The sequence below is a fragment of the Moschus berezovskii genome, chromosome 7 (assembly GCF_049115385.1).
Source record: "Moschus berezovskii isolate FMDL1 chromosome 7, NW_MosBer_1.0, whole genome shotgun sequence".
NCBI classification, from domain to species: Eukaryota; Metazoa; Chordata; class Mammalia; order Artiodactyla; family Moschidae; genus Moschus; species Moschus berezovskii.
The window spans coordinates 75,474,221-75,491,699 of record NC_142466.1 but is presented as its reverse complement, the minus strand read 5'-3'; the positions used below and the strand labels follow the sequence as shown (position 1 = coordinate 75,491,699).

Sequence of the window (17,479 nt, the reverse complement as noted above, 5' to 3'; positions counted from 1 at the left end):
AAGACATTTTTGATTCTGACAAGGTCAAGCGTTAGAAAGGCAATGAGATTTTCATAGTTTGTTTATGAGAGTGTAAATTATTACAAATACTTGGTAAACAAGTTGGCTTTCTCCCTGCAAGCCAGCCATTCCACTTCTGGAGAAACACCTACATATCAAAGTGTGTTTATAACACAAACATTTATAGTAGCAAATATTTTGGAAGAAGATACATGCGATCTACTAATAGAAGACAATATAAATTAAGTGTGGTAAAGTCACTGAGGAAAAAACCATTGTTAACCAGAGCCCCATCTATCAAGATAAATGACCAGCTCTATATATTCTATATATTTGAGTGATAAAGAATACACAAGGTCTGATTCAATTTATAAAATGTTTGTAGACATACAAAACTGAACAATATAGACTTTTAGAATAAATGACTTAGATTTTGATGATTATGGGTCACATTCAGAGCATCAGTCCTGAGCTATACACATCAGTTTATATAATCCCCCATTGTAATGATGATAGCACCCACCAAAGTAGTGTTAGTGTCTCTCATACAAGTAAGAAACAGTAATAACTCACCAAGACTGTGCAGTAGGTGGTAGTTAGGACTGAGACCCAGAATACCTGTCTCCAAAGGCATGGTTCTTTCTTCCTCACCACACGTTCTGCTGTCTCATAACTCAACACCTCACTCAACTGTCCTCTTCTGACAACTTGTCTGGATCTCACCAACTGACTTTAATGCTGGCTTTTACTCTTGGGCCCTCATTGCGTGTCTTGTCCTTAAGCCCAGATCTTAAGGTCTATGAGGGCAACATTATGCTTTAAGTATATTCTATAATGGTATCTAGGACTGGTTTAGATACCAAAGAGATTTTTTTTTCTATTAATCAATCAATTAATCTATTCATGAGCTGGAGAGTGGCTCATAGAGAACACTCCAGGACTGGAAGGGATAGGGTGGGACATTAAATTTCAGAGTTGAGGGGACCACAGAAGGGGGCCAAATCACACAGGGAAGGCAGTTCTACTGCTTAGATGGAAGGCAACAAAGTTCCCTTTAAGAATCTGATAAAATCTATGAAACATCTGCCTTAAAGAACACACATCTGCAAAGACACAGAAACAAAGTTTTCTATATACATGAACCTCAGGACAGGAATCTTGAGATTAAAAAAGTGGCCCAGATTTAGAGTCACAGTGTCTAGTGACATCATATGGCTTTATGAATCAGCTCTATCCCAAGAAAAGAGCATCATTAAATTCCCCACTGGCCTCTGATAGTCTTTACTCTTTGCTTGTCTCATTTTCTTTTTGCTTTAGCTTCTCTTCCAATCATGCCTTCTTGTGTGCCATTCCAACTTTGATTTGTCCTTCTGACTCTGCTTTCCGATCACAGATTTTGGACTTATCTCCCTGTAGTGTGCACTTGAACAGGCCCAGTTGGTGCTGCAGGTTCTCAGTTTCTTTCCCTGATCTCAGCCTGATCCTGCTCCCATGGAAACTCAGTGAGTGCTCCAGAATCAGAACTTTCTCATTCTCTGATCAATTTTCCTACATGAGAATGGGGAAAATGACAGCTCACAGCATTGTTGAGATTAAATGTAGAAATTGTGTTTTGTAAACTTTCATTTCAGGCAAATGTTAGCTGTTATCAAGAAGCAAGAGCACTGTGTGTGTGTGTGTGTGTGTGTGTGTGTGTGTGTGTGTGTGTGTATTGGAGGTGGAGATTTACATACTGTGCTATCTATGTAGTGGGGAGGGAGGCGGGGCTCCAAGATAAAAAACAGACAGCAGAACACATGTGCTGATTGGATCAATTACTTTTGTTTGCAATATATACTGGACGAAAGTGCTATAAAATTACTATTATTACCATCATCATCAATAATGAAAATCTCTGTGGGTGCCAGGATTTTTCTCAGCACACGGCAATGGATAAGCTTTTTTTTTTTTTTTTTACTGCAACTCATGCTAAGGAGATGCAAAGTTTCTGAAGACTACAGACCCAGAGCTCCCTCCCACTCTAGCTGGCCCAAGCAAGAGCAAACAGCCGTCTCCTAAGCACATCCTATCTTGGATGAGCCAAAAAGAAAGCCTGAGTCTCATGAGGATTGTCTACAGGTAACCTTTGAACAGCTCAGCATCCCATCTGACAAGTGTCACAACTCCAAAGCCTAGAAGGACAAGTGCTGGCAATCCCCCAAAAGTCCTGCCTTTGCTCCATCTCACTCTATGAGATTTTAACAAAGGCAAGTATTGTGCACTGGCTTTGGATGGCCTATTTTAGGATAATTGCAATGCAATGCTGCTTTTCTTGGAGTTCTTGGATCAAAGATATGGGAGTGAAGGTGAAGAAAAATGGGAAGGATATCTCACAACTTGCCAGTCAGAACTAATCCTGTGTCCCACTCAACAGAGAGATGCTAACGTTTCATGCCACTATGTGTCCTGGAAGAAGGAAATGGATATCTGTGGGCAGCCCTAATGATCACTGGAAAATCAAAATGAATTTGCAGATCAAATACATAGAAAATTACAGAACCCAAACAATCCAAATTTGCAAAATTAATCCAATGTTACAGTTGATATTGCTTGCTCAAATTGAGTCACCCCCCACAAAGGATAGGAATATATTCAATAGATCCTTTGAGTTTGGCTTGCCTGTGCCATGTGATGATTCAAACCTCCCACTAACACACCAACATCCATGAAGTCATTTGGCTTTCACCTGGCAGAAGTGCACCATTTACATTGTAATTTCCCCTCAGTTCTTTTCTCACTGCTGCTGCTGCTGCTGCTGCTGAGTCGCTTCAGTCGTGTCCGACTCTGTGCGACCCCATAGACGGCAGCCTACCAGCTCCCCTAGACCATATCAATTATTGCAGTGCTAAGTTTTCCTAACACAATCACAGTGCAAAGGCAAATGTGGACAATGAAATTGGCATTTTTGTTATAAGGTAATAATCTATATGATCTGGAAAATACTTATATTAATTTTTTTCGTATTATAATTGAATTGAAAACTAAGTTAAACAATTGTCACAGAGAAATAAAAGACCCCTTGGCAAGGCAGCTTCTGCTTGCCCTTTTTATTTCCAGCTTTGCACTCCCTGGAGGGTGACGGGACAGGCAGAGGAGGTAATGGCCCACTCCATCTGGAAGGCGTGCCTCTCCTTCTAGTTCTTGCTCTCCTACTCTCATTTTCTCCACTTTTCAGTGCTGTCATGCGTCTTCCTCCATTCAAGATTTCTCGCTGTTCTGTATTTCCCTCAAGCTGTTTCTTGATTTAGGCTAATCCAGAAAGCCTGTCTCTATCCTTTCCCATGAGCCCTGCAGCTTTTGGATGCTCTATTCTTTCCTGCCCCAACTCTTTTAGGTGACACCTGAGTCACATGCTGAAAAATATCCCTGCCACACAAAGCTGAGGTTTTCAAGAACATTTTTTTCTGACTGTACAGCTGTCATCTGCTATAATTCTCTCATATCCAGGTGACCCAAAAGTTCAGGTCACTCAACCCCATAGTGTGTGACCAACCTGGGGACCTCTGGACAGGCCTCAAGGGGTCTCAATCTCCTAAAAATTGTAGGCAAAACTTTATGTTGCATAGGTATTCAAGTACAACTTTTTCTGACAAGATGGTGTCCAGAATTTCATCAGATTCTCAAGGAGGCCTGGGACCTAACAGATGCTGCTGTCTTAGTAGTTTTACTTGATCCAGTTAAAACTTCAGAATATTCATTTTCATTTAATATACAACTTGTCTTTACTTGTGTTAAAATTAAGTATGTTGTATCTAAGAGCCTACATTGATGTGTTTGTTCCAGAGAATACTGCAGCATGGGGCTTTGCTACCTGTTTTTATAGAATATTTTCTATCATAAAGACTGTCCATGGTGTACTGATAGCTAGGCATCACATAGTCCTTCCTGGAAGAGCCTGAATTTGATTGGTTCTTCAGTCTCAGCCACCTGAGATTGAAGATAAATTGGATTAGTAAACCACCAGAAGTCAGATAAGTTGGCTTCCTTCTACTTCCAATGGGTAACCATGATGGATTTAAGCTCTATTAGTATTCTGTTGCTGCACAAGTGACTGCAAACTTAGAGGCTTCAAATAACACGTGTTTAACTGTGTCATAGTTTCTGCGGTTCAGGAGTCCAGGAATGTGTGCCTTAGCTGAGTCTTCTGCTCTGGGTCTCACAAGGCTGCAATTAAAATGTCAGCCAGGCTCCATTCTTATCTGGAGGCTTGACTGGAGAAGACTCTGCCTCCCAACTTAATCAGGTTTTTGGCAGAATTCATTTCCTTGCAGTTGTAGAATATAGCACTTCCATTCCTTGTTGGCTGTTGACCCAAGGCTGATCATGGATTCTTGCCATGTGGCTTCCTTAGCTGGTAGGCTTTCTTCATCAAATCAGCAAGGAGAATCTCCAGACAGTTGTTCAGTCACTAAATTGTGTCTGACTCTTTATGACACCTAGACAGCAGCACACCAGGGTCCTCTGTCCTCTACTATCTCCCAGAGTTTGCTGAAATTCATGTCCATTGAGTCTGAGATGCTATCTAACCATTCTCATCCTCTGCTTCTTTCTTCTCCTTTTGCCTTCAATCTTTCCCAGCATCAGGGTCTTTTCCAATGAGTCAGCTCTTCGTATCAGGTGGCCAAAGTATTGGAGCTTCAACTTCAGCATCAGTCCTTCCAATGAATATTCAGGTTTGACTTCCTTTAGGTTTGACTGGTTTGATCTCCCTGTTGTCCAAGGGACTCTCAAGACTCTTCTCCAGCATCTTATATTAATATAATGTGATCTAATGTAATTATAACAGTGACAATATGTGACCTTTTCTATATAAAAGTGACATCACATTCTTTGGTCATATTCTGTTGGTAGAAGAAGGTCACATATCCCACCCACACTCAAAGGGAGGGGATTATACAGCGGTAAGAATACAAGAAGGTGGGGAGCACTGGGGATCCTCTGACCATTTGGGCATCATACAAGCCAAGTGGATCATCCTCATTCCCTATGACAGTGAATAGTTTAGTCATGAGCATGTGACCTACTCCTGGCTGATGGGCAGTGAGAGGATATCTGATAGGGTATGTGGCAGGGATTGATGGTATTGCAGTATGCACATTCCCTCTTCTTCCTGGGCACAGAATTAGACTGCATTTCCTAGCCCTTTTACATCTTAGCAGGGTTGTATAACTAATGGAATTTCACTAATGGAATATGAATAGAAGTGAGGTATATCACTTTCTGCACCTTCTCCTTACCATCTGTTCTTTCACTCACAGATGCTGAAGATCCAGAGGATATTCTGAGGCCTTGAAGGATGCTGGAGCCATTAGCTGGAATGACTCTGAGTCCTTGAGTGTCTGCATAGAGCAGAGCATTCTCCCCACCCCAATTGACTTGAATCAGATTATGGATATGAGCAATAAATAATCCTTTGCTGTCTACGGCCATCGGAATTTTGGTGGTACGTGTTATGGCACTAAGGCCATGTTGATGAATAAAGGGATAAAGATTTTTAATCTCTACTGACAAAAGATGCATGGTGAATGAAAGTAGAGATCCTTCTTACAGTTTCTTTAGTGAATGTCATATTTGCACAATACATAGAGTAGTTTTAACCACCTTGCAATCAAATGGAGTACAAAAGAAAGAGGGGATTATTACAGCTGCTGAATTAGCAAACTCTGGAATTCGTGTGATACAGTGTAATAAAATGTCCTCATCTTTCAGTCACATTTCATTGTATACTTTATTATTTTTAGTTAAAACATCCCATACAATTCAGAATCCGGGTTGAATTCTTAATAGCCTATACCCATTCTATACTTACTGCATCCCATATCATCTAATACTTAACCACCTGGTTTCTACGATCCACTTATATCAAACATATTCATGTTCATAAAGTTGAACCTGAGTCCACTGCCTTATTAGCTGATGTTTAACAACTTACTTTGTCTGTGCTCTATAATAACGCAAATCTGCTAGGAAAGATAACACATTAAGGTGTTATCAGATCCTACAACCTTGATATGGGTTGGGTTTATTAGACCTCACATTAACCCCCCTTTTGAATCCCTGTTCAATTCACTAAATTTCATGAGAAATTAGTGTAGCCATTTCAGGAGATGGTTATCTTCAGGGGATGGTCAGGTATGAAGAAGATACATCTGGGCACCTAAGACTGAGCACCTCTTTGGGGGAAAAATACACATGAAAAGTGGGCTTCCCAGGTGGTATTAGTGGTAAAGAACCTGCCTACCAATGCAGGAGACTTCAGAGACTCTGGTTCAATCCTTGGGTCAGGAAGATCCCCCTGGAGGAGGGCATGGCAACCCACTCCAGTATTCCTGCCTGGAGAATGCCATGGACAGAGGAGCCTGACAGGCTACAATCCATGGGGTTGCAAAGAGTCAGACACGACTGAAGCGACTTAGCACACATGCACCAAAACATGGAAAAGGAGATGGAGACTATAAACAGTAAAATGACTGTTTCATTAACATATTTATAATCAGTTTGTTTTGGGTATACTCAACCAATTGATTGGGCAACCAATCTCCTTCAGAGAATTGAGCCAAGAAAGGACCATGTGACTCTGTCTCGTCCTATTGAGAGCTTGACTGACAGGACCAGTCTGAGGGTGATGTTGCTGCTATTGGGGCTCTCTGTAGTGTTCATTCAGAATCAGAAATCTTTTCTTTTATAGAGCCTGAACCACAAGGGAGGGAGCAGCTGGTGCCTTTTCTGCCACACCCAATACATCTCCACTTCCACTCTGGGAGGGAAAAGAGATAATGGAGAGAGAGGGGAAGAGAATGAGAAGGGGATCCAGTTCTCCCTCCCTCTTTTCTTCCCTCACTTCCCTTCTGTCCTCATGTCTTCTTTTTTGAACTACTCTTAGAAACTTAGGGGAAAAACTGCGTCTGGATTTTACCCCTGACTCTGCAACTGATAAGCTATGAAACCAAGTCACTTCTTATTCGCTTTCTCTCTCATCCTCCCTCTCTCTCTCACGCTCATATCCCCACCCTCTTAATCATCAAATGCTCTCTGGGTTCTTACTCTGACAGGCCAAGCATTGTGCTAGTCACTGGAGATAATCTGCAAAGAAAATAATTCCTTCTCAGAAAATTAAACCAGACCATATGATCTCACCCGTCTGTTTCACCTACTAATTCAGCCCCACTAGCTTTGCCCTCACACCCCTCTCCATCATGTCTGGAGTCCTCACCTGCCTTCTCGATGCTCTCCTGCTGCTCCCTGTCCCTTTAAAGTCCCTTTAGACCTAGCATCAAAGGGCATTCCAGCCTTTTTCCTTTCCTTCTTCCCCCTCACATCAAAACCAGGTTGCTATGATGAACACTTCTCCTTTATCCCTTCAGTCAGCATGCACTTACTAATCCGGTAATATAACTTGAATAGAAATATAAATAACTGCTTGATAATCTCTTAGTATTTGATCACCCCAAACAACATTTGCATTTTCATTAGGGTCTTAAATGATCTGGTGGCTTTCTTTTTTAAAAAAAATTCCTAAATAATTTAATTTTTATATGAATAATTTCAAGTATATGCATATATCTTTAAGTTGAACAGGACAGCGAGATTTATACTTTCACAGAACTGCATAAAAGTTATCATGTTTTACATAGCTTTTGTATGAATTGTGATTTTACCCCCCTTTTTTCTTTAGTTCCTTTTGGTCTCTGCAACCTATTCCATATTAATAATCCTCAGCCAAAAGCCCTTCTCCACAAAACCTCATAACCCATTTTCAACCTAAAATGTGTCTTTCACATTTTTCTCCATTTGTGCATGTTCATACCAGTGTATGAGAATATACATAAAAAGATGTTTATTGGCATATTGTGGTTAGTGGCAAAAACACTAGAAACAGACATCGATCAGTAGAGAATGGTGGAATAAATTCTGGTACAGCAATATGTTTCCCTTAAGCTAGGCTGGGTGTTGATGTGGAATAAGCAATTCCAAAATCACAGTGGCTTAAAACAATATAAAGGATTTGCTCGCTCTTCGTCTATGTCCATTTCAAGCCAAAAAGGTACTCTGCTCCTCATGGTCTTTCAGAGACCCCGGTTGATGCAGCAACCACTACCTTGAATGTCATCAACTGCTTTGACGGAGGGAAAAAGAGATCTGGAGAGTCTTGCACCAGATGAGTAAATGTTTCAGCCATTCAGCCATTCAAAGGTGAGCCAGAAAGTACAATCCTACCATGTGCTACAAAGGGAAGGCTACTTAAAGTGTTGGTGAATAGCACTAAGAACTACCAAACTGCCCGTGTTCTATTATGTATGTTATTAACAATAAACAAAAAAAGATGTATACCTATGGCTAATCATGGTGATGTATGGCAGAAACCATCAAAGCACTGTAATTATCCTCCAATTAAAATTTTTTTAAAAAGTACACATTCAAATAAGTACAGTATGTACTTCTACAGTTCTTTTTATTAAAAAAAGTAATATTTCTCTTATAGCAAGTGACTTGGAGGGGCTTCCACAAGGGATTGCTGAGTGAAAAAAAACACAATGCAGATAAGTGAGGAAAATATGACCCCATTTTTTGAAACCAACAATGGTCAAATATTTCTACATATGGGTTTACTTGTGTTTATGGGACTACGTGTACATGTGCTCACCTAGCTATTTCCGTAAACCTTAAGCATCAGAATTACCCTGGGGCCCTTGTTAAATGTTAGGATTCCTGGACCTCAACCCAGCCCTCAGTTCAGTTCAGTTCATTCGCTCAGTCGTGTCTGACTCTTTGTGACCCCAGGAATCACAGCACGCCAGGCCTCCCTGTCCATCACCAACTCCTGGAGTTCACTCAAACTCACCACCATTGAGTCGGTGATGCCATCCAGCCATCTCATTCTCTGTCGTCCCAGTCCCCTTCTCCTCCTGCCCCCAATCCCTCCCAGGATCAGAGTTTTTTCCAGTGAGTCAACTCGACGCATAAGGTAGCCAAAGTATTGGAGTTTCAGCCTCAGCATCAGTCCTTCGAATGAACACCCAGGATCGATCTCCTTTAGAATGGACTGGTTGGATCTCCTTGCAGTACAAGGGACTCTTAAGAGTCTTCTCCAACACCACAGTTCAAAAGCATCAATTCTTCGGTGATCAGCTTTCTTCACAGTCCAACTCTCACATCCATACATGACCACGGGAAAAACCATAACCTTGACTAGACGGACCTTGGTTGGCAAAGTAATGTCTCTGCTTTTTAATATACTATCAAGGTTGGTCATAACTTTCCTTTCAAGGAGTAAGCGTCTTTTAATTTCATGGCTGCAATCAGCATCTGCAGTGATTTTGGAGCCCAAAAAAATAAAGTCTGACACTGTTTCCACTGTTTCCCCATCTATTTCCCATGAAGTGATGGGACCAGATGCCATGATCTTAGTTTTCTGAATGTTGAGCTTCAAGACAACTTTTTCACTCTCCTCTTTCACTTTCATCAAGAGGCTTTTGAGTTCCTCTTCACTTTCTGCCAAAAGGGTGGTGTCATCTGCATATCTGAGGTTATTGATATTTCTCCCAGCAATCTTGATTCCAGCCTGTGCTTCTTCCAGCCCAGCGTTCCTCATGATGTACTCTGTATGCAAGTTAAATAAGCAGGGTGACAATATACAGCCTTGACGTACTCCTTTTCCTATTGGAACCAGTCCGTTGTTCCATGTACAGTTCTGACTGTTGCTTCCTGACCTGCATAAAGGTTTCTCAAGAGGCAGGTCAGGTGGTCTGGTATTCCCATCTCTTTCAGAATTTTCCACAGTTTGTTGTGATCCACACAGTCAAAGGCTTTGGCATAGTCAATGAAGCAGAAATAGATGTTTTTCTGGATCTCTCTTGCTTTCTCCATGATCCAGCAGATGTTGGCAATTTGATCTCTGGTGCCTCTGCCTTTTCTAAAACCAGCCTGAACATCTGTGAGTTCACGGTTCACATATTGCTGAAGCCTGGCTTGGAGAATTTTGAGCATGACTTTACTAGTGTGTGAGATGAGTGCAATTGTGTGGTAGTTTGAGCATTCTTTGGCATTGCCTTTCTTTGGGATTGGAATGAAGACTGACCTTTTCCAGTCCTGTGGCAACTGCTGAGTTTTCCACATTTGCTGGCATATTGAGGGCACCACTTTCACAGCATCATCTTTCAGGATATGAAATAGCTCAACTGGAATTCCATCATCTCCACTATCTTTGTTTGTAGTGATGCTTTCTAAGGCCCACTTGACTTCACATTCCAAGATGTCTGGCTCTAGGTCAGTGATCACACCCTTGTGATTATCTTGGTCATGAAGATCTTTTTTGTACAGTTCTTCTGTGTATTCTTGCCACCTCTTCTTAATATCTTCTGCTTCTTTTAGGTCCACACCATTTCTGTCCTTTATCGAGCCCATCTTTGCATGAAAGCTTCCCTTGATGTCTCTAATTTTCTTGAAGAGATCTCTTGTCTTTCCTATTCTGTTGTTTTCCTCTATTTCTTTGCATTGATCGCTGAGGAAGGTTTTCTTATCTCTCCTTGCTATTCTTTGGAACTCTGCATTCAGATGCTTATATCTTCCCTTTTCTCTTTACTTTTCGCTTCTCTTCTTTTCACAGCTATTTGTAAGGCCTCCTCAGACAGCCATTTTTCTTTTTTGCATTTCTTTTCCATGGGGATGGTCCTCGTCCCTGTCTCCTGTACAGTGTCACGAACCTCCGCCCAGAGTTCATCAGGCACTCTATCTATCAGATCTAGTCCCTTAAATCTATTTCTCACTTCCACTGTATAATCATAAGGGATTTAATTTCGGTCATACCTGAATGGCCTAGTGGTTTTCCCTACTTTCTCTGATTTCAGTCTGAATTTGGCAATAAGGTGTTCATGATCTGAGCCACAGTCAGCTCCTGGTCTTGTTTTTGCTAACTGTATAGATCTTCTCCATCTTTGGCTGCAAAGAATATAATCAATCTGATTTCGTTGTTGACCATCTAGTGATGTCCATGTGTAGAGTCTTCTCCTGTGTTGTTGAAAGAGGGTGTTTGCTATGACCAGTGCGTTCTCTTGGCAAAACTCTGTTAGCCTTTGTCCTACCCAACCCTACTGAATCAGAACTGGTTTGTGCACTAGTGAAGGAGCCAGGACGTGAGATCCAAAGCCGGGCCTTTATCTACCATGTGCTGCCCCCACTGTAGTGCTGCATTCATTCCCAATGACTTCCTCCCTGAGAAAAAAGCACTGATTCAGTGATTTATCCACCAAATACTTATGAACATCTGTTAGGTGACACCAAATACTTATGAACATCTGTTACGTGCCAGGGACTTTGCTAGATCTAGAGATTCAGTAGTGAACAGAGCATACTAGGCTTTATTTTGCTTTTACAGTCAGGACTGATTTTACAGTCTCCTAAAGAAGAAACACCATATTAACTCACAGAAACAAGTTATGATAAGGACTAAGTGGGAAAAGAATATCATGAGCAAAGGTAATCAGGGGACCACATTTAAGTGGGAGAGTAAAGGAAGTCTTCTCATGAGAAAGTAAATGCTTACAGCAGACTGCTGGGGGTGGGGCCAGATGGTAGGGGATACATAGCTGCTCAGAGAGCATTTCAGGCAGAAGTGATCACCCTTGCGAAGGTCCCTGGTGGGAAATGACAGCAGGCCAGTGAGCCTGGAGGACAGTGAGCTTGGGGACAGTGGTGAGAGACGGCATCAGCCCATGCAGGGCCTTGTAGAACTTGATAGGGAGTTTGGACTGTTAAAAGCACATTGGGAGACATTATGGTTTATGGTTGTTAGCAAGCAGGTGAGAGAAGATTGGATATATGCTGTCTTTTAGCAAATGTATTCAGGTATGAGTTATATACTATAAAAATGCACTCATTTCAGATTTCAGTTTGATAAGTAAAACATAAATATTCACAGATACACAGGAATATATCTGCATAATCATCAAGACTTAGACTGCTTCTATCATCCCAAAAGGTCGTTCCTTTGTGTCTAGTTATAGTCAATCCCCACCATGAACCATCAGTTCAGTTCAGTCGCTCAGTCGTGTCCGACTCTCCGCGACCCCATGAATCACAGCATGCCAGGCCTCCCTGTCCATCACCAGCTCCCGGAGTTCACTCAAACTCATGTCCACAGAGTCGGTGATGCCATCCAGCCATCTCATTCTCCGTCGTCCCCTTCTCCTCCCGCCCCCAACCTTTCCCAGCATCAGAGTCTTTTCCAGTGAGTCAACTCGTCGCATGAGGTGGCCAAAGTATTGCAGTTTCAGCTTTAGCATCAGTCCTTCCAATGAACACCCAGGATTGATCTCCTTTAGAATGGCCACCCAAATCTGCTGTCACTATTGATGGGTGGTTTTCCAGAGTTTGATATAGATGGAATTTTACCATATATACAATTTCATGTCTGGCTTATTTCACACAGCAGAATACGGTGAGATCCACTCATATTGTCATTATCTAATTTCTTTTATTGCTGAATATATCATACAGCACAGGGATACAGCAATTTGCTTAATGTTCATCCATTGATTGACACTTGTGTTTTTTCCTGTTTGGATCTAATATCAATAAATCTACTATGAACATCCTCATGTCCTCATGTGGACGTATGTCTTCATTCAACTTGGGTAAATACCCAAGTGTGAAGTTGGTGTCTTGGATGGTTAGTATACATTTAACTTTATAAGAAACTGTCAAACTATTTGCCAAAGTAGTTGTATCATTTTGTGTTCCTACCAACATTATACAAGAGATTGTTGATCCAGATCCTTGTCAACACTTGGTATTATCACTCTTTATTTTTTAAATTTATTTTTATCACTTTAATTTTAGCCATTAGAATGAGTTGTGGTGGTTGTTGATGAATGAGTTGTAGTTTTAATTTACACTCTCCTGTTGGGTATCAGTCTTCCCAAGTGCTTACTGCACTTTCATGTGTTCATTTTAGAGCAGTTTCTGTGTAATCTTTTGCTGTTTTTAATTTAGTTATTTTATTATTAAGTTGCTAGAGTTCTTTATATATTTATGATACAATTTCTTTGTCAGATATGTGTATTGTGAACATTTTCTTTCTTACCTATGACTTATCTCTATTTCAAAGAATTTTGAAATTCAATTTAATTTTTAAAATTTTTATGTTTTAAATGTATTTATTTTAATTGGAGGCTAATTACTTTACAATATTGTATTGGTTTTGCCATACATTGACATGAATCTGCCCCGGGTGTACATGTGTTCCTCTGGCCATGCAATGTGGCATGAGGGATCTTAGTTTCTTGACCAGGGATTGAACTTTCATCACTGACCTGAAAGCTCAAAGTCTTAATTAACCACAACCATCAGAGAAGTCTCACTTAATAAAGTATTTTTCAAAGAGCAAAAACTGGTAAAATTTAATTTACTGTATTTGTCTCACCTGCTGTATGCTTTTTGTGTCCTAAGAAACACTTGCCTAATCCAAGGTTTTGAAGCCCTTCTTCAATGAATCTTTGTAAAATTGTGTAGTTTTAGCTCTTACATTTAGGTTCATAATCCATTTCAGGTTAATTTTCTGTATAGTATGAGGTAAGGATGAAGGATCATTTCTTTTCCCTCTTCAGTAGTTCTAGTTATTCTAACATAATTTGTTGAAAGATTTTTCTTTCATTCATCAAGTTGCCTTGCCACCTCTGTGGAAAATAAATTGGACATATAAGTATGAATATATTTCTTGACTCTCTATTCTGTTTCATTGCTATATAGCTATCCTTACTCAGTACTGTGTAGTATTGAGTAGCACAGTTGTGTAGTAAGTCTTGAGATCAGGTAAGTAAATCCTCCAACTTGCTTCTTTTTCAAAACTGTACTGGCTGTGTTAGATCCTTTGAAATTCTATATCAATTTAGAACAAGTTTGTCAAATTCTGATGTGCTTTTTTTTAAAAAACCTGCTTGGATTTTATTGTAAACATATTGAATCTATAAATCAGTTGGAAAAAATTTACGTCTTAACAATACTGATCATTCAATCTTGGATTTGCTTAATAGCTTTAACAAGACTGCTCCTCTACTGACCTGCACGGCCCACAACACCTTCAAGAACTGAAAGGGTTCTTGTCTCCAAGGTTGAAAGGAGTCTTTGGTTAATTTTTTCCCTTCATAACTCACTTTATTTAACTGAATAAATTAACCATCAGTGGGAGAAGGAGAGGGTGGGATGATTTGAGAGAATAACATTGAAATATATACATTACCATATGTAAAACGCAAGGCACGCAAAACTGGTGCTCTGTGACAACCTGGAGGGATGGGGTGGGGAGGGTGCTGGGAGGGGTGTTCAGGGTGAAGGGGACATGTGGGTGTCTATGGCCAATTCATGTTGATGTATGGCAAAAACCATCACATTATTGTAAAGTAATTATTCTCTAATTAAAATTTTAAAATAAGGAATATATGAAAAAATAATACTTGATACTGAAATGGAAATCTCCACTTTGACTTAAACGCACCAAATAGAGAAAAATCAGTTATGAATATTTTCATTCTCTCGGGTTTCTCTTACCATCCCTGGTCGGAAATGCCACCCTTCATAGTAGTGCTTGCTGCTTGCATCTACAGCTAGTGGGTATCCAGGGTAGGTCCTTATCTTGACAGCACTATGCACTTCTTCCTTTCTAACCTCTCCTTCCTGCACTACCATCATCCCTCAACTGCTCCTGAACCTCTGGCCCCCAGATGAGTCTATCACCTGTGGAGGCTGTGTGACCCAGTTTTGTGTGTTTCACTTCCTGGGAGCCACTGAATACATCCTCTTAGCCGTGATGTCCTTGCAAAGCCATCTGCAAGCCTTTCAGGTACCCAGCTATCATGCATCAGCAACTCTGTATCTTCCTAGTGGTCATAGTGTGGCTAAGTGTTTTGGCTAACTCCTAGCTCCAGTCATCCCTTACTGTCCAGCTGCCACTTTGTGGCAACAACAAGGTAGATGATTTCCTGTGTCAGATCCTAGTGATGATCAAGATGTCATGTGCTGACACTACAATCAGCGTAGCTATGCTGTCCATTGTGGGGACTTTCTATTCCTTGTTTCCTTTGTCACTTATCCTTGTCTCCTACAGGTTTGTTGAAGCTACAATGCTCAGAATCCAGTCTTTAGAGGGAAAGAAAACAGCCTTTAACACATATAGTTCTTGGGTTATTGTTGTATTTCTCTTCTATGGGCCAGTAATTAGCATGTATGTGCAATCTTCTGCTACTAACTCCCAGGATAAGAACAAACTCATGTCTCTTTGCAACAGCTTGGTGAAGGAGTCCATGGTTATTGATTTCCCAGTTCCTGGAAATCCACACACAGAAATGGTTCTTCCTCTCTTGATTCATGTAGTCTCCTGAGACTTGGGCAACAGAGAGAAGTGGAGGCAAGCTGGGGGCTTCCCACGCTGCAGATCTCCCACAAACAGTGGTTGCTGAGTGTCACTTACAGATCTGAACATCTTCACTTCTTACTCTGGTAGATGCAAAGGCCTGCTGGTGAGAGCAGGGCCAGCTTCACCTGTAAACGATACATTATCAAAGCAAAGTGAGTGACTGGGCAGCGATCTGGAAGGATAAATTTAGATGAATTTAGATGAGGCCCCATAGGAGGACCTCCCGGAGTGTATACTGTAGGTGCAGTGTGTGTACTGGAGGACCACTGGGCTAGTCTTCTTGTCAAGAAATAGGTGTTCACCATCCTGACTCTGATCTTTCCAGGTAGTGTGCTTTTTGACAAGTTATCTAAGTTCCCTAAGGTGGTTTCCTTATTTTCCCAGGGAAATGAACATCTTAACATCATGCAATCATTGTGAGGAATAAAATGATGGCAGAGTGAAGGCTGAGTCTGCTTGCTGAGGCTGGGGAAGTTAGATGTAAGGAGAAAAAGTGGGAACAGAAGAAAATCCCTCTGCTTCTCAGCTGGAAACACCAGGACAGTGGTGGATAGCCTGGACTGGGGCTACACAAAAAGGAGAAGAGGAGATGGTAGAACATTGCTAGCCTCAGCCCCGTGCTTACTTTTTCCTTCTCCCTTCCATTTCCCCTGCCCACTTTTTCTCAGGGAGCTCCATCATGGTGCTCACTGAAGGAATGGAGCCCAGAGAGGATGGCTAGATCCCACTCTGTGGACACTGCCTGCAGCCAACACAGATTTCAGCAAAAGTTTCCCAGCTGCCATCCTCCTCTCAGACTGATCAATCCCCTCTGTCTCAAGGACTCTGCATAACACTGCTGGATGTTAGTGAATCTAATTTGGAAGGTAAATATGTTTTTTCCTGGGAGCTGCCTCCGCGCCATATCCTTGCACCTGTGTCTTCCATGTTGGGGAGAGGAGAGCTTCTCTTTGTCTTTAAACACATCCAGCTTTGCACAACTTGGAGCTATGGAATGTGGTGTTGGGTACAGGACACTAGGGGTAGCTCTGTCATCTGAATTGGAGATGCTGGTTTCTACTTGATGGAGAAGGGGCATTTCCTGGAAGCCTAGAGCCATAGTGAGCTATACTTCTTGTCTGGGGATAACACTGAGCCTTCTCTTTAGGGAAGGGCTGTGAGCCTTAGACTTGGGTAATGGGTGGGAGGTGGGCTGGATACACTCTGTTCACAGAAAGGATTCTCTCTTCTACAAGGATCTTCCTAGGATTCCTTCCCCTACATAACTCCTCCAGATGATTCCATTTACCAAACATTTATTTTCATAGCTCTTTGTGGGATGGGGAGTGGAACACATGGTGCTGTCACCTAGTGGTGGTGAGAAGTAGGAAGAGAAGGAATTGTTCATCCTGGTTTGCTCACCAGAAACAGGACAGCAACTCAAATTGGACTGGCTCTGAAAACTGCTTTACATGAGCTCATGGAAATTCTCATCTATGTCCCCTTTTTTCCTTCTTTCTCCTTCTCTCTTGGGCTTCTCCTTCTGGGGCATTACTCAGGCACCTGGGCAGGATGACAGGGAGCCTGAGGGTAGTCCTGGCATACTCCTCCATCTTCCCAATTCTCTTGGGCTGGGTGGCGTGGTAACTTGCAGCCCTCCACCTTCCTTGGCCCCTGATCACTCACTCCTCTGAGCACCCATTTCTTCAATCAAGGAACTTCCCAGGTGGCACCAGTGGTAAGGAATGCGCCTGCCAATGCAGGAAACATAAGAGACATGAATTCCATCCTGAGTCAGGAAGATTCCCTGGAGGAGGGCATGGCAATCCACTCCAGTATTCTTGCCTGGAGAGTCCCATGGACACAGGACCATGGCAGGCTATAATCCATGGGATCACAAAGAGTCAGACACAACTGAAGCGACTCAGCACACAGCACCCCTGCTCTGAGCAACTTTCTTTACAGAAGACATAGTGAGTTAATACATTACTTTTCTCAGGAGTATGCACACTTTGAAAGAGAAGCTCAGAGGTGTCCTATGCTTAATCAAAG

At 41.6% G+C, this 17,479-nt stretch overlaps 1 pseudogene; it reads left to right on the top strand.

The window, feature by feature from the left end:
* Positions 1 to 14,550: 14,550 nt before the first annotated feature.
* Positions 14,551 to 15,413, top strand: LOC129557157 (olfactory receptor 2B11-like; annotated as a pseudogene).
* Positions 15,414 to 17,479: the final 2,066 nt, after the last annotated feature.